Source organism: Anas platyrhynchos, chromosome 3 (assembly GCF_047663525.1).
Source record: "Anas platyrhynchos isolate ZD024472 breed Pekin duck chromosome 3, IASCAAS_PekinDuck_T2T, whole genome shotgun sequence".
Classification (NCBI taxonomy): Eukaryota; Metazoa; Chordata; class Aves; order Anseriformes; family Anatidae; genus Anas; species Anas platyrhynchos.
In genome coordinates, this window is record NC_092589.1 from 4,848,056 (window position 1) to 4,865,923 (window position 17,868).

General features: G+C 45.2%; 1 protein-coding gene across 4 annotated transcripts in view; it reads left to right on the plus strand.

Annotated features, from left to right (window-relative positions):
* CCDC85A (coiled-coil domain containing 85A) overlaps window positions 1–17,868 on the plus strand; it is a 185,526-nt gene that overhangs the window by 85,221 nt on the left and 82,437 nt on the right. The gene's annotated exons all lie outside the window — the stretch shown is intronic.

Genomic DNA, 17,868 nt, shown 5'->3' on the forward strand with positions numbered 1-17,868 from the left:
CGGCACTGCTGAGCATCTTCCCTGACCTCCCAGTGGCGCCCAGAGCCCCCAGTGCTGGAAAGTGAAAAAAGGAGCATGAAAAGCAAGGCAGGGGAGTTTGCCTGCTTGGATCACAGGTGAGGCTGCGTTTGAGAGCCTCTGCCAAAACCTCTCAGTTCACAGCAAGGTGGTCAAGGCTCCCTGTGGCTGAGCAGGGCGGAGAATCTAAAGGCCAGAAGGACTGGTGACTTGTCCTCGCTCCCACAAAACGACGTGGCGAAACTAGAAACTGAAGAACCCCTGCCTGCAAAATGAGCTTCTCATCATCTTATTTTCTCTAATTCATCTGTTTTGGTTGTAAATTCTCGGGAGGCAGAAGCTGTCTCTTACCATGAGTTACTCAGTACTTAGAACAGCATGTCTTCATCATGGCTGGTACTTCTAAGAATTATAGTTTTTCCAAACAAATACGCATCACGGAGAAATAATAACACTCATCCTTCTTGAATGTCCTATCCAACATCACAGGGATTAAGTGGAAATAGAGAATAAAACTACTTTTCTGCTTCTAAAAATAATTCTTCTGGGTCATGTGGAAAATCATTGTGGAGGTTATTTGTGGGAGTTCAAATGTTCAGTTGTTCTGCTGTACTTTTTCTAGGAATTACTGCATGGCAGAGTGTCAGCCTCCAAAATTCGCAAAAAGCTCATGAAAAGAACTGCTGTGTTTCCTTTGGAAAAACTGGATGGCAGCGTAAGAAAAAAAAAAAAAAAGTGTTAGAATGTGTTACAGCTTTACTGGGATTTGGAAAGATAACAGAGAGTTTAGGATGTACCTGTTGGTGTCACAATTCAAACTGGACAAGGAATTCACTCGGGGATAGAGCTCATGTTGTGACCCACTGCGAGGACAGGGGTACTGCTCAGCAGTGGAAACGTGTCAGTGGAAAATCATGAGGTTTTCTCTGCAAAACAATGAAATTTCTTGAAGGTTAGTAGTGAGCAGTAAAGAAGGTCGATGAGATGACTGTTGGATTGCCTTCAAAGCTGAGGGAGGACTATTTGAAGTGCTTGGCCAAGGGGGCACAGCCACAAGTGAGTGTTTGTACGAGCCCTGGTGACAGCAACCTGCAAAGCCTGACCAGAAAAGGTGGCTTTCCTGAAAGCAGCTGGCACAGCCACGATGCTGAAATAGCAAGACTGCTGACCAGCAATTCCTGTGCTCTTTACTGTTTGCCAAATTTTTTTATTTTTTTTTATAGCCAGTGGCTGAAAAAGGAAAAAATACAAGAAAACAGTGCTGGCCCAGTGCAGAGCAAGTCGTTTCCTGGTATTAAAACAGCTGTCAAACTGCTGTAAGCATTGCAGTTTGCAATTCTTTATTTTGAATAAAAGGAAGTCAGAACTGATTGCACACCAGATAGGTCACCTCTACGTAGACCCAGACTTTTAAAGGTTACCTTGCTCTTTTTAGCAGGTAGGTCAGTGTATATATGTTTAATTATAATTACAAAAATAAATAATCACGATGGGAACTTACATCTCTTTTTAATGTGTTTTTCAGCACAAAATGTCTTTTTTGAATTAAAGGTAGTAGTTGTGTCATGCATGGGAATGTCCCGGTAACAAGAAAGGGAGGTATGGGGATGGTAAATTTAGGAAGAAAGTAAGGTGGGAAATCCTATAAACATTTTTCATTTTCTCCAGTTCCATCCTGCCTGCTGTCACTGGCATGCATTGATGGAAATGGGGGAGGGGAGGTGGCTCTGCAGCCTGTACATTGTGTTGTTTGCCATCTGCATGCACTGAAGAGAAAACTCTGACATCATGTAAACATCTTCATGTCAAAAAAGGAGGAAATGTCACCTGTCAACGCTCATTGAGTTTCAAAGCTAACATTTATCCCATGTTCACCTGCCCCGTTGTGTGCAAAGATGAGGAAGGAGGACACCACAGTACTGCTCGTTTGTAGAAAGATCTGTGCTACTAAGATGGGAGTGATCTCAGCCTGCAATTCTAAATCTGATTCTTAATATCCATAAACTTCAGGAGCCCATTAAAATTCCTCCTCCTGCCACCGCAGCAGACTGAGAAGATGCTGACATGCTGCTTGTCACCTCCTAGAGAAGGACAGGGCACAGGCAGGCAGGAACTGAAACAGAGAAATCTGAACAACCCCAAAACTGCCTCTTCGGCCTTAATTAATTTACATTGCTCTAATTTGTAGTCTGCCTTAATACCCATTTAGCAACAAGATTTGCAAAGCTGAAAAAATGTTTGCGCTATAAAACAGCTTTCTAACATGATATCAAAACCCAATAATAAATGCAACACCCTGGGAGGCAGAGGTCTGGGTCGGAGGAAAGATGACTTAGTTCTAAGTAAAACTAAATGCTGCAGGGATGTTGGCATAGTGGAACCGCCGCAGGCAGGGGAAAATTAGGTCTTTACTGAAGAAATGAGGGGGAAAAAAAAAGAGTTTTACTACTGGCTCCTAACCTTATTGGCTTCTCAAATGTATGTAGGGAGCGGAGGATAATTACTGAGTAATTTGTAGTGAGCTGGCTGCGCCCTGTAGCGCTGGATGTATGTGCTGCCCGTGCTGCTGCTGAGGATGCTGCTCGGGGCCGCAACCGCCCCGCTCTGAGATGGGCCCGGCCCCGCCGGAGGAGCTCTGGAAACTCGGGCAACCTCACACGCGGGCCTGCCGGGGCCTTGGGCCGCACGCTGGAAATTCTTGTTTCCATGAGCAGTTTAAGTCCGGTGGAAAACTCCCACTGACTTTGCTGGGATTATCCATTTGTGGAAAGTTATTCGGAGGGAAGCGCATTCCTTTGTAAAGCGGCTGGCAAGAAGTCTGGGCAGCGCTTCGGCTCGGTCCTGGCGTCTTGTTTGTGTTGGGCCCGATTTGCTCTGTGCCTCGCGCAAGGGGACCGAGCTCCATAACCAGAGCTTGCGCTTTCCATTTCAGTCTAATGGAGGTAGTACTGAAAAAAGGAAGTGCAACCTGAGCGCCTAAGTGTTTTCAGATATCGGAGCCCGTGAGCTGTGTCAGGTTTGTGTCATTCAGCATCTGGCTGCAGGGATCAGAGCGCAGCTCTGCCTGAGCAGCGCAGCCCCAGCGCGCCCTGCCCTGGCTTTTGTCAGGGCCCTGGGGCTCCCAGGCAAGGAAAGTCGCCTTGTAAATGGAAAGTGAAATTAGGGACAAGGTTTGTCATGCCTTTTCTGAGCGTCGCTGTGATTTATACGCCTTTTGTATCTTTAAGCCTTACATTTCTATTTATAGTTATTTTGTGATTTCATTCGTCTATGCATTTTCAAAAACACTTCAATATTGGACTGGAAGGTAAAGGAGACAAGTCCCCATGCTAGCTTGTTTAAAGAGCATGTTATCTGCTGTCTGGCCAACGTGTTTTCTGCGATGCTTCAATACGAAAGAATCCTGTGCTGCATTTAAATGTAAGAGTTTGTTAGTAGCAACGCCTCTCTTCCTGGGGTTATTTAAAATGAGAGCCTACGTTTCACACATCCTACTGTTGTCTGACATACAAAATCCTGTCCTGTATTGCTATGCCAGAAAATGTTAGCGCATAAAGTGCAGAGCAGGTCACAGTATTTCTAATTCAGATTAATGACCCCATTCAGCTTGTCTCCTTAGCAGGAAATTAGAAAGTGCTGGGAAGGAGAAAATAGTGATTCATAATGCGTGACTCTTTGTATTGGCAGTTGCACTCATTAAAAGCTAAGATACTGTTTTGATATAAAATAATTGAGCCTGACTTATTTATGGGATATGGCTGTCTCAGCTTGCAGAGATTCCCTGGAAGACTGCTGGCTCAGTGCCCAAGGGAGGAAGAAGAGGCGAGTGATGCCCATCATCCCGGCCAGGCGAGGTGTGCCCCTGCCTTCTCCTGCGGCAGAACTGAGCTGCTGCTCTTCTCGGGGAGCCTAAAAGGGCAAACGCCTTCTTCTTTGGGAAGGTTGTGAGCAGTCAAGGAAAAGGCAACGGCAAACCGCCTAGGAGAGCAGCTCACATTTATTCCATCATTTGGTACGTGCAGTTATGTCTGAGTGCAGTGGATGCAGCTTGGAGATGACAGTATGGCTCCTCGTGGCTCCTGGCCTCTCCGGAGCAGACAGGCAGCGGAGGCTGGGTACAGAAGAGGTCAGGTTGTGCGCTCTGGGTGCGTCTTTCAGCCAGAGGTATGGCTATGCACCCAGCTCTGCTCCCCAGCCTGCCCTTGATAAGGGGCAGCCAGCCTTCCATTCCTGAATGGGCAAAATGAATTTGGATGCAAAAGAAAGTAAAACTTTGGCTGGAGAAAGGATCCCGGTTCAAGAGCATTTCTATTGAAGCGTGGGAGAGTAAAATTCATACATATTGCGTGGCCATGCAGTAGGAAGGAGCTCTGTGTGCGTGTGGCAGTGCATGGGATGTGCAGCTTCTTCGTTCTCCCTCTCTCTTCCAAGCCTTGTGCAGGGCAGGAAGGCGGCTTTGGGGTGTGTTTGTTTTCCCTGCAGCTGGTGGTGATGACACACTTTGGCAAAATGCACAGTGCCCCTGCAGTTCCCGTCAGTTTGTGCCGTTCCCCCCTCCACAAATCCATGTAAAAGCCTGCGTGAGAGAGGAAGCAGCGCTTCTCAGGGGTGTTCCCACTAGCAACAATGGTGCTATGCTGAATTTTTAGAGCTCTCCAATGGTTTTCAGATACTTCTTTCCTCCTTCACTCAATGGTAGGGCTGCTATGGGGCTCCAGGAGCAGAGGGGACCTTACCGAAGTGAATTTTCTTGGCAACAGCAAAAGAAAAATCCACTCCAAAGAACTCAAATATTTGGTCTGCTAAAATTTCCCAAACCTCTCAGTTCTGTTTGTGTTATGATCTGCAGCTTGCATTGGGAGTTCGATAACTTTGCAGTGACTGCAGCAATCCCACTAGCCCAGTTAACTGCCTTGCTCTCCTTTAAAGGTTTTCGATAAATGAACTTCCTTCTATGCCCACTCTTCTTTCTTTTTTTTTTTTTTTTTTGGTGTGTGTGTGTTTTGTTGTTGTTGGGTTTTGTTTTTTCAGGCAGCAGTTCAGCAATCAAGGAATTAGGACTTGATTCTTCGTTCAAACACACAGTCTGCCCCTGCTGCGAGGGCTCTGCCTTTGGGCTGGGGAGAGAGCAGAGCTTTTCTCTCGGGTAGGTGAGGTTCCTGCTGGTCGTAGGGAGTGCTTCAATGGTCCTGAGAAGGAAGGACCAAACCCTTCAGTCCCCAGGGAAAGCTGGAGCTCCCTGGTATTAGGATTTTGCTCCTGCATTTGAGTTCATTTGCCTAGCCAGTGGCGTAGCTCCGGTTCCTGGCAGGTGTCGGTTTGAAAGATGTCAGGAAAGATAAATGCTTGTAGCAAGCTCTGATACGTTCTGCAAATCCTTAACCAGTAGCCTCTGTGTACGGCGGCACCACCTCTGGCCGTGGTCTGCAGGAAAAGGACGGTCAGGACTATTATTCTGTGCCCAGGTCACTTCGTGCCTGTTCCTTTGGAAATGTGCAGTGGACTGAGATCCAACGTGCAGAAAAAGGACTTTGGGGTCAAAGGGGACCAAGACGTGTGAAATGTCAGTGTGCAGGAGGTGAGGTGTGTCAAAGACTAGGGTGCAAATGATCTTGGGTTTTCAGATTTTCTGCATTGGTAATACGTATTGTATACATTATATACATTCTGCTGAAATCCTATATTCAGGGTCTTTTTTTCTTCTTTTATTTTTCATTCTGGGTTCGGCTTGCAGTCTTTAAGAAGCGTAGTTACTAGGTGCTAAGAGGTGGCACTGCTCACAGCTTAGTGTTGCCTTGATTGAAACACCGAGGTCAAAGGCCAGCAGAAGCCAAAGGTCCCTGCAAGCTAACCATATGCACGGGCTCGCTGAGCTCTTCTCCCTCTGTGTCATGAAGACAAATGGCATTTTTTAAAATTCTCCCAATGAACTAGCATTCATTTTCTGGCGTCTCTTCCTTCTTTATTGCTTCCTAATGAGCTTCATTCCCATCACCTCTAGCCTCCTGCTTTCGAGTCTGCATTTACACCCGTGCATAGAAGAGTAGCAAATTGAACAAATTAATTAAGTTGGCCTGTCTAATGAAATGGGCTTGGGTGACTCCTGGGTTTTCTCCTCTTGCTTTTTAAAGAAATCTTCCATATATCTTTGATGGCTTTTTCTGTCTGTAGGCTTGGCATGAATACCGAATTCTCTTTGTGTGGTGTCTCAGGTTTAACTGAGAACATTTCCTTCCCTGTGTATATTTTTATACATACACACACATGCATATACACACACACACATATATTTTTACTCTTTATTTGTGTATTTATGGTGGTCATTTTACTTGCTTGTTTATTTTTTTAGCAGTGGAATTTTCATGAAAGTGCTTTTCAGGAGCTGTTTGGAGCAGCAGCATTACCGACGGGGGAATCCGTGCTGTTCCAGTCCACAGCGCTTCCTCCCAGCCCGGGACTCACCGGGGTCTGTTTTCTCTCCTGTTTTTCCCATGCTGCTTTGTTTGCAATTTGTGCTCTCTGGGACAGATCAGCTGACTCACAATCAAGTGTTCGCTAGATTTTCTGTGTTGTTTTATTATTATTTTACCCGTTAAAAGCTTGTGTGGGAGCTGGCACCGAACAGTGCCTTCCAAAATGAAATGTTCCTGTTGAAAACTGCACCCAGATGCACTCATGCTTATGCTGCCTTTTTTTTTTTTTTTTTTTTTTTTTTTTTCTTTTTTTCCTACCAGTATCACTTAGCACTGGAGGAAGGCAGCTGTCTTAGACTGTACAATTCTACTAATTTCATTGCAGTTTGGGCAAACTGAGGATCTGCCCCACGCTCGTTTTTGTTCCTCAGTCTCCCAGCTTTACTCTTTACATCAGGTGAGGATCTTGACCTTTGTGCTGCAGGCTGCCAGTGTATAAATGCATGCAGCATCTCCGTGTGTAAATTAATTACTATCCTTACTTTGCTTTGAGAGACTCTGAAAGTGTGAAGGAGCATAGCGAAACTGGGGAACTCACAAAGGGTAAGTGTGGATCTAAGAAAGGACTCTTCCAGTCTCGCCCATTTCCTTGTATCAGCCGCTGTCTGTGAACGCCCGCTGCATGTGAAGCAGTCAGTGTGATGAAGCTGTTCTTTTGTGTGATACCAGGTGTTACCATCAGGCAATCCAAGTTTACCCTTGGAGAAGACAAATAATGACAGCCATGCTTTTGTTTTGTATCAGTAATGCTTTTCATTCCTCCTAACGTGCCCTCTGCTGCATATCGCTGCTTTCTTAGGAGGGTTTTAAGCCTGGTTACAGATGAATAGCGCTAATGGCCTCCACCTGATTTTTACAAGATAGCTATTTAATCCAACACTTCTAAGTGCTGTTTCCTAACACAGTCCTACTATTACCAGATGAAAGTGCTATGGATTCTTTCCAAGGAATATGTGAATAATTTTAAATTGCTCTGCTGAAAGTGCTTTTACTGAACCTTTTCCCCTTCCTGTCTGCGCTCTGTTTTCACTTTGAAGTAATGAATACATATAGTCCTTTGGTGTCTAGATAGTTACCTTGACCATTTTCTTCCTTTCTATTCCACAGCTCATCACTTCATTATACCTGAAAAGTGAAGGTTATATATAAAACACAGGGATATCATTCTGTGCTGGTTAGAGATAGTACCTGAAACTTCAGTAGTGGTTAATGGAAGATCTAAAATGTCGGACTCTGAATTACCCACGGGAATCTGAGTCTGATTCAGCTTCCAGTGTTTGTACTCTGTTAACTTTGGTAGAGTCATTACATGATGAGCAGTATCAATTTTAAACTCATCCTTCTGCACATCTGTAATTCACTGCCCAGAAGTGTCCAAAATTTTGTTCCTGTGTCTTCTATCACACAGTTTATCCTGCAGTACTTCACCGTTCGGCAACTCAGAAATGTGCAGCTATGAATTCTTTCACACACTTGATACAGTCCAGTCCAGATGATGGGTTTATTTCAGTCTCTGGATGTGAAATTGATAGCATAAACTCAGAAGGAATTGGGGAGATCCAGAATAAAGCAAAAGCTAGCAACTGGGAGAGCATACTAAGAGAAAGAGGTTCTCAAAAGCTCTTTCAACTACATCTTCTCTCTAGTCTTCCTGTTTTTCATATGCTGTTGGTATCTTTGTGTGTTCTTACTACCCCAACGACAGAAAGGACATAAATGGCTCTTTGGGGGAGACTTGGGATGCAAGAAAGTGCTGCTGAAGACATGGGCTGGATCAGTGTTCCTAACAATGTCAGCCTTTGGGAGTAGGACCTGCTACTTGAAAAGCTGCAGTGGCATTTTCTTTTTTTTTTTTTTTTTTTTTTTTCCTTTTAATTAGAGATCAGAAATACGTTGTCTGTGTTGAGAAGAACAGCAAGGGTAATCTCACCTCTAGGTGTGGTTTTGGACAGTTTGAGTAGTCCTTTGGTGGTCAGGGTCACTGGCTACAGCTTTCACAGTTTCAGGATCCTTCTTCCTGGCTGCAATTTCCCATAGATGAGGCAAGAAGAATTCAGATTATGTCAGAGGGCCAACGATTTTTGTGAACAGTGAGGATCTGCATGCCTCAGAGTATTGCAGAAGAGCTGTCTCTGCAGAGGTGGAGGACTAAATTGGACAGGTTCCAATTGTACAGTTTAAAGAACCTAAGCATAAAATACAGATTATTTTTTTAATGCCCCCAAAGCATTTTCTGTAAACTGGAGTTCTTGCATTTTTTTCCATTTTGAAATGGGCCAGAAGTGTCTGTCAGACTGACAGAGCTGTTGCTGCTTATGCTTATGGCTTGAGATTTTTTTTTCCGAAGAAGGGAGAGCACAGAGGTACCAGTGCAAGCCTGCTCATGCTGCCCCAGCACCTCCACTCTGCCGTGTGGGCATCACTGTTGGGAATTCGACTGACAACTTTCACATGAACTCAAGAACTGGCACTAGGGCTGGTTTTAGGAAGCACCTGAGACCATCTCCTGAGATCAAGGCTACCTCATAACAGGAATGGAGGTGCAATAACTTCTTTAAAGCTGTGCGCCAGGAATAATGGGCCTGGGAATTACCCTAGGCCAGCGTCTTTATTGATGGCTGATTCAGCCTCTTTGTGATGCTGCTTCTTCATTGTGCCTGCTGGTCTAGAAACAGAGGGGTCTAGACCTCAGAAAGAGGCATAAATGCAACAAAACCTGCTGAATTTGGTTTCCACATACCTGTCACGCTCTATGGGAGAAGCAGGTCTCTTGCTCGTGCCTTGGAATGCTTCGGGAAGGGGTTTTCAGGGTAGCGTTACAGCTTTATAGTGAGTGATCTATTTGTTTTGGTCTGAAAGATCTCTTCATATATTTAGGAAGAAGCCAAATAAGGGGAAAAACAAGAGGTTGAAAGGAATGCAAAATGTGTATTTGCTTTGTCAGTTTTCTTCAGGAAAAGAAGCCATGAGAACTACATGCTCCGCATGTTTGACATTGGTTCACTTTATGGGAATTGGCACAGCAGAGAATATGTATTTATAGGGACATATTAACACAAAATCTGCTTCACACAGACTACTGATTTAGATGTCTAATTTAGGAGCACAGGCTCTCTCTGTAGTCACTGGAGCCTACATTAATGTCTCAGAATTAGCCCTGAAAGGACATGCCATTCTTTCTTGAGTTCAGAGTGACCTGCGGATCCTAATTTAGGCACGGAAGCCTCTTGCCCAGCTTCGAAGTCAGGAAACCCACAGAGCGTTGGGGGAGCAGAACCTCCTCGCTCAGAGTACGTTGCTGGGAGAACTGGGACAAAGCAGAGCAGCTGTTTTAGAGAGGGCTGTTAGGCCTTGGTATGTCCCAGCTGGACGTGCCCTGTTCCTGGGGGACGGTGTGGCCGAGGCACACCTTGTCTCCTCGCCCCCTTGATGGTGGGGAGTCGAGTGTGTCTGAGGGAAAGGGTGATCCTCCCGGGCTGGATGCAGCCAGATGGATGTGCCTCAGTGACTTCAGGGCAGGGGCACTGTATACAACCATGCCTGAGATCCCTCTTTCCTCAGTGACTAGGAAGGAGCTCCCTGCTGCTAAGCCAGCCGAGCTTGCTTGACTTCAGGTGGCAGGGCATGCAGCAGCAGAAGGTGCCCGCAAGCACATGCATTCACTAGCTACCATGGGTGGTACCTGAGGGAAGACGTGGAGAGAGTGGAGATGATTCAAGTGAGGACCGAAGGGGCCTGTGAGCCTCCGGCCTCTCCATCTGCCTCTGCCAAGGGCTCTTCCTCTGACCCTGCACAAATTCCAAGCTTTTGCTCAGCCTCCACCTCTTTGCGAGGAGCGTGATTTTATTTACAGGAGGTGATGTCACGAGAGTGTTGTGAAGGGATGTGACTCAGTGTTTGTATAATGCTTTGAAGATGAAGAGTGCTAAGTATTGTTATTTGAGATGGCAACAAAATAAAACAAAATATGTTCAGTGCAGCTGTTCAAGCCAAATCCATTTTCAGTTAATCTTCCAAGCAGGAATTCGAAATCAAAGTAAAAAGCCTTGCCAACTGGAACTTTACAGCTCGATGGGAAAGTATGAAAGAGAATTAATTGGGTTTTAAATAGTTGTAACTGTATTGTGATGCAGCATGATCTGGAGCGCTCGTCTGCTGCTGGTTGCCAGTCGGTTTGGAACTGTAGAGCGGGGCTTGCTCGGGGGAATGTTTTTTGCAGAGAAGAAAAATAGTTGGGCCATTGTGCATGGCACACTGCAGAGACTGACAGGAACTGGCCCCGTGCTCCCTGAAAACGTGTGCTTTTTCCACTTTACACTGCTTTTTTTCAGTAGTGCAAAACAGTGGAAGCAACAAAAATTGCCAAGCACCGCCACAGAGCACCTGGGAGGGAATTGCCTCCCCTCCCAGAAAATCCGGTCTCTGCTGCTGCCCCAGACTTGGATGGGGGTTATTGGTCAGCAGACACTGTTTGCACTACTGAGATGTAGGAGTACTTGCTCCCTGGCTTTGCCAGCCTCTGTCCTCTTGGTGGTGGCCTTTAGCTTCTCTTGCCTCGGTTTTGGGAACACAGAAGTTAGGGTACCAAATCAAACCAACAGTTCAGCCTTCCAGAAGCATTCCTGAAACCCCATGAAGGACAGCTATGCTTCAAAATTGCTTCTACCTCATTGCTGATGTCTTAAAATATGAAGGCAAAACCTGTTGTAAATACCCGCTTCATGCAAGGTCTCTGTAAAATGGGCATAACAACACGTTTGCTTCCCAGGAGAGTTGCTAAATCCAGATCGTTTGCAAAAGCCTTTCAAGTCCTGTACTGAAATTAGCAAAGTTCCAGTCCTTTCAACTGCCAAAAACCTGCTTCTTATAAGGAAAAGTCAGTATGCACTGGATTTACATTTTTCACCTGATGTTCAAAGGGGCTTCAGCATGGCTCTCAGCCTCTTGTGTTTGGTGGGGTTTGTCAGTGTGTGGCGCCCTTATGAGAGGGTTATTTATTGCTTTCTCACTTTCACTGAATGCTCTGTTTTCTAGCTAAACCGTACTGTTTGAATTTTCCTGTTCTGTGCAGAGGTATGCCTTCAGATCTTATTTTTTGTTTTCTTAATACTTTTGAAGTTAGTTGTTCCTAAAATATGACTCAGTAAACATTTCAGCACTTTAATTTGGCTTAAATTTACACTTGAATATTGAAGTTCCAAAATAGTTTTATAAGCAAATAAAACAGATGATGGCTCTGGAAGCCTTTCTTTTCAATATCTTTCAGTTGCGCTAAGCTATATACACAAGTAACTGCCTTATAAACAGCTTTATATTGCACTCTATTGCAAATCATTGGAACAACAGGCTGTAATGGGTTGCAAATGCCGTAACGTTATGTGCCACAGTTTCTGTGGCCAGAATGAGTGAGATTGTTGGAAAGATACCATGTTGATAAAAGCAGGCATAAAGAAAATAACTTTAAATCTAAACTCTATATCACAAGTATTAGAACAAAGGAAAAATTACAGATATTTTTTCTTCTCAGAAACAACTTGAGCCAACACAATTTTGCTTGCTGAAATGCTTTTTCTATCATATTCCAAGGAAAATTTTTATTTCCTTTAAAGCCACGTTTGCTGTGACAAAAATGCATCTTTGCATAAATCATTTTTGCTCACCTTTAGAAAGCAGATTCTCTCCAAGAATCAATTAATTAGCTGTCAGAGGAAAGTGCAGATCATACATTCACAAACAGTGGACAGAGCAGTGTTGAAATACCCGTGGCAAACATTCATTACTTGAGGTCTGGCAATATTAAAAGCATAGCACAGGGCTGATAGATTTTTCCCCTTCTGGAGAGAAACCTATGTAATCAGTCAGATGCTTGTATTTTATTCTGAAGTGCAAATGTAATACAGCAATTGAAAAACATGTCCTGGAATCCTTATGCCCAGCAAACATTGGACTGGCTTTTCAGTTCCTGCTCCCTGAAGTGCCACAGGTGTGTCTGACAACACAGACTGCTTGTCCCAGAGGGCTGATCTTGTGGCCTGCCCGCGTTCCAAATTTCCTTGCTTCAATGCATAACCCCTTGGAGAGGGAACTTTGCCAGAGAACGCCTGTGCTGAGTGCTGCGAGAAGACCTTTCAGGAAATGGGTAGAAGATGAGCATGGCAGTGCCTGTGCTCTTGCTGGGGTCTGTCCAGTATGTTTTGCCTTCGCTCCTCTGTCTGGGTCACACTGATATGTATATGTGTATGTGTACATTCATCTGCTCTCAGCTACAAACCAGCACTGCCTTGATTTATGGCCATCATTTGGAGACTGAGCAGAGTCCCCCGGGTCTCCAAACAGCCCTGAGGAGGTGGGTATGGAGATCGCTGCCAGCTACAGCTGCTGGGCAGAGGGCGGGGAACTCTGATGCTGGGGATGATTTTAAGGCATGGGTTTCTGCCCTGTGGGAATGGTTGTTCCTTAGGTATCCTGACGCAGATGGAGTGGCTCTATAAGCAGGGGAAAATCCAAATGGAAAACTCAAGTGGAATCATCTGGGCTTTTCTGTTATTCCCCAAACTCCACAAAATCTTGTACTTCTGTATGACTGCAGCCATCAGCTTGGGGAAAAATAGTTAATACTTGTTAGCTATTTCACAAAATCTTGATAACAAAAATCGCAGATTCACAAAAAAGGTATACATCTTTTCCAATTATTATCTCTAAAATGCTGACTTTTCAAGTGCTTTGTGAAACTCATCCAGAAGCTCACGAGACCTGGTACCACATGGTTCCGCTTCTTATGCCCATTGAACAGAGACTCCCCCCACAAAACCCTGCCTGGAAAGTTTGGACAGAAAATAAAGCACTATTAACTGAGGGACATATGTGGTTCCTTTGTGTCAGCAGTGTTGTGGGTGTCAGCTGTGTGACAATTGTACAGTTTAATTAAGGCAGGGCACATCAATGTGTGCAGTTTTATTTGAGCTTGTTCTTCCTTGCAAGCCTAATGGACTTACGCAGCCCCACAAGCCTGAACGAGCCTATGGTACTTTTCCCAGCGGTCGTTGGCAGGGATCCCTGGATTTATAGAATAAATTGTCCAGTTCTAGAGAAATCGAGCTATTGTAAAGTACAATAATTAGAGGGGCATTTTTTCTTCATATCTTCCTTTAAGGAAGGTGATGATTGGGGTACAAGGATGGCTCCCAGTCACATTTCCAGGCACAAATGCTTTTGGAGAAGCTGCAGTGGACGTAATACACCAGTTCTGGCTTTCTTGGTGCTTACTTTATCAGCTGCTTTCAGGCTTACGGACTGTAACCAGAGGGACTGTGGACGTTTCAGAAAACATGCCTGATTTCTTTGTTCAGCACAGAGTGAGAGCAGTAATTGCGAGGCCCAGTTTAATTTTATTTCATTTTGATTGCATTTGTGTGTGCTGTGTGGGAGAGAGAGGAAAGCCCGGTGGAAGTTTCCTGGGTGCCGGCCCCGATGGGTAGAGCAGCAGCCACTGCAGATTGGGTATTTCTCTTTTCCTTGCCTCAGCCGTGACTCGCTGCAGCTTGAGGCACTGCAGTTATCCTTCCTGAGCCCATCTGCACAGGGATTCCCGTCTGAAAAATAAGCCTAGCAGCACTGGCTCAGAGCGATGCTGGGAGGGAGCGATAAAGAATCGGAGCAGGGCTTCTGTCCTGTTCACATTTACAGATGCTCGCCTCATTTTTCTACCTGTAAGTGACGCCCGAGGTGTCCCCCTCTATCAAGCACTACCGAAAGCCTCGTACATTTGAGAATCCCGTCAGCGCTCCTCAAACTGCAGGCAGCTGGATGTGTAAATCGCTGCTAGCGATACCTGCACGCAGAGAGAGGGCGACAGGGGAAGGAGGCCCTGTGAAATAGCAATTATTTTTGCGTGCCCGCAGCCAGCAGCAGCCCTATTCCCGTGCCAGGCTCCCCAGCCCCGGCAGGGCTGCGGGCTGAGGGGCGCTGAGGGGAAGAGGCGGCGGCGCCATTTGCTCGCCGGGCGCCGCGGGGCCTGAGGGCAGCCCCGGGCTGGGGCCGGGCGGGCTGCGGGCTCCACCTGCCGGCCGAGCCGCCACAGCGGAGGGCAGCGCCGGCCGGGCCGGGCCGGGTGTCCCCTCAGCCCTGTCCCAGGGGCTGTCTGGGTGCCGGGCACCCCGCCGGGCTGTCCCGGAGCCCTGCAGCCTGCCCAGAGCCGCCCTCTCCTCACGGAGCACCCGGCTTGGCGGGCGCTGCTCACACGCCCCGCTTGGCGCAGAACCAGGCAGATAAACCCGGGCCAGCATTTCAGGTCAGAACCAGGCTCTGAGGAGGTTTATTTAGGGTGTGTTTGGCTTAGATAGATAAAGACGAGACAAGAATATCACTCGTGGGTTGTCAGTATCATCGCATTTTATTTGCTTTTTTTATTCCTGATTTCAGCAGTGTCAGTGCAAGCCCTGAGGTACTTCTAAAAATTTAAAGGAATAAATAAGTTTTATTCTTTAACAGATGCTTACTAAATAACAACTCCTCAAAATTTACTAAGCGGACTGAAATGATATCCGTGTTTGCTCCTCATGCAGTACCTCTCGAGGACAGATGAGGCTGCTCTGCAATTATTTCTTTTATTTTGGGGAAGTGATGATAAGGGGGCAGTGACCTCCTTGCTCAATATTTCCTGAGGACTCTCACAAGCTCTGTCTCCGACCCAGTGGTTTGTTAGGCTGCCTTCCCTGTGGACGAGGTGTGGGTGAGGGTCTGGGGAAGAGCAGCACGCAACCCAAAGGGCCTCTGCTGCCCTGTGTTTGTAGAGGCTCCTGGTAGAGGGCATCGCTCGGAAGCTTGATTACATGAACAAAGAGCACTCAGCATACTACAGGGAATCATGCCTACTCCCATGGAAGTAGTTTCATTATTTGAGCATCTTGTGTTATGTCACCAGCCATGAAATCCTGGAAGGCAGCATTAACCTCAGGGTCTGTCCTCTCAGCCTCGACAGGGCAGTGTTTTGCAAACCTTTCTGTCTGTTGCAGCCCTTGTGTAGTTTCCCTGGCTTGTTTCCTTCCAGACTGTAAAGTGGAATAACGCGGGACTGTTTCCCCTGCCTTTACTTGGGGTACCTCTAGGTTGTGCTGCAGGTGGCCACCACTTTTCCAGCCCGACAGCAGCACTCTGTACCAGCGCCTCTGTGTTCAGCACTGGCTGCCACTTTGCTGCCATGGGCATGTCCAGATGTTGGTTTCTGTTTCTAAGGCACTGGATGGCCTGGACGCCAGCTGCCTCAAGGACTGTCTCTTTCCCCTTCTTCTGCCAAAATGTTTTTGCACGCTGGAGATGCTTTTGCTGTTTTTACTATAACATCAAGCTTGTAGCTGTGAGGGTAGAACACCAACAGCTGAAATCCCTTGCCACACAACTGACTCGCAAGTTTTTAGTCTGGCCTTAATCTTCATAAGCAAATTCTTATTTAGGCTGCTTTACAATTTAATGCCATCATCAGATTTTTAGCTAATAATTTCCCAGAGGCAAAAAATAAATGGTAACAAAGCATATCCCTGAAGTAGGTTTTGGGTACAAAAGCCTGAGCCTGAGCATGTCTGTGTCTGTTCAGTGAGGAGATGAAAAGAACAGAATCAGCTTTAAGGATCAAAAATATATCTCCATGTTCTACACATATCACTTGGTACGGGACGATGGTATGCAACATCATGAAGAAGAGCACATCTGACACCATCTGTCGGTGAGCATTACCACAAGGAAAATCACTATCTCCAGACAGAGATGTTTTGTACCCTTATAAATCAAAAAGAAAATCAGGTAGTTCAGTGCAAGGCATTGTCCTGAGAAAGAGCATTTAGTTGCAGCAGACCAAAATGTTTTTTCCTCCAAGGGAGCATATTGAATGAGCTATATTATTCTCTAGACAATGGACAAAAACATTCTTTATTATGAAAACTTAATGCTCTTTCATAAGCATTAATAATGGCAGGGGTATGTGGGTGGGAGAACAGGTGGGTAGAAATTATAGATGGAAAAGCAAAATGGGATAGCTACGGAGCTGTAATGTTTTATGAAATATTTCTCCATATGATACTTCTTTCCTTCAGAACATTTTTATAAAAGAGAAATGCTTTACATTTCCTGCAGTCCTCAGGTTTTTGCTTCATTGTTTATTTATTTATTTAAGTGTAGGGCTACTGAAGGGCAATGGGAAGATGATGGTTGAGGAAAGCCTTAGTTTTTCCAGCTGATGTATAGTACTAACAGCAATGGAAATTTCCTTGTGCTCTGGGCCAGTCTTAGGCGCAGAACACTATTCCTTTCCAGGTCTCATTTGTTCTTCAGCATCTCTCCCAAGCCTGCTGAGATGGGACAAACTTGCTTGCTCTTCTGGTGTGTGTTCCCATGCTTTAGAAATTGGATGTTTTTCCCTCTTTACCTTCTTTGCATGGCACAGAGCGATAATAGCAGCAGTGGTCACTGCATACCTGGATGGACTCACCTGAGCTCCTGGGGTGGGCTCCAGGTCAGAGCACCAGCAATCCTTCCATCTTAGGTTTGCTTGGAAAATTCCATCATATCTGATTCCTAGGTTGTAGCAACCAAATATCGCAACTCTCAGTTTAACACTTTTCAGTAAATTCATTAAAAAATATTACTAGTCCTTCCATTGTGAATTATAAGTAATGACTTTTTATTTTTATTATTATTTCAATGCCTTTGCTTCACTACTGCTATTACAAGCCATCTTAGAGATAGGGGTAAAAGTTTAATACCATCCCACTAGTGAGACCTACCAGGGAGAATTTCCATTCAGGGTCCAGAAAACTTTATTAACACTGAATCAACACAGTTCTGCTTTCCACGGTGTGTACAGAAACACTTTCCTGAGGTGTTCAATTGCATTTTGATTGAAACTTGTGTTTGTAGTTATACACATTTCTTTTCATGTCTGAAAATAAAATGCAACGAGCATTGAAACATTGCTATGTGGATCTCACCAGCTAGTTCCGTTCTAATTTAAAGAAATAAGCTATTTTAAAGAATAATGATAAAAAAATAACTGGCTCAAGAAAGGATGTTTGCATCCCTATTATTCAGAATCAGTAAGCACAATTAAAATCCTCAGTGGCCCTTCCAGTTAGAAAGTTGTGGATATTTCTGTCACTTAAATGGAAAAAAAAATCTGATAATTAAACTGTTAGAGAGAGCTGTATTCAGCAGGGCATGAGTGATTCCTGTAGGTTCTCGCTAGTGGGCTCCCCTTTCCTTGTCACCTCCAACTATATGCTGGAGGCATTAGATCTGTATTTGTTTATGTAACAGGGATAACATGAGAAGTGGTCTATTGATTTCATTGACTGGAAACATGTAACCAGCACACACACACACACAC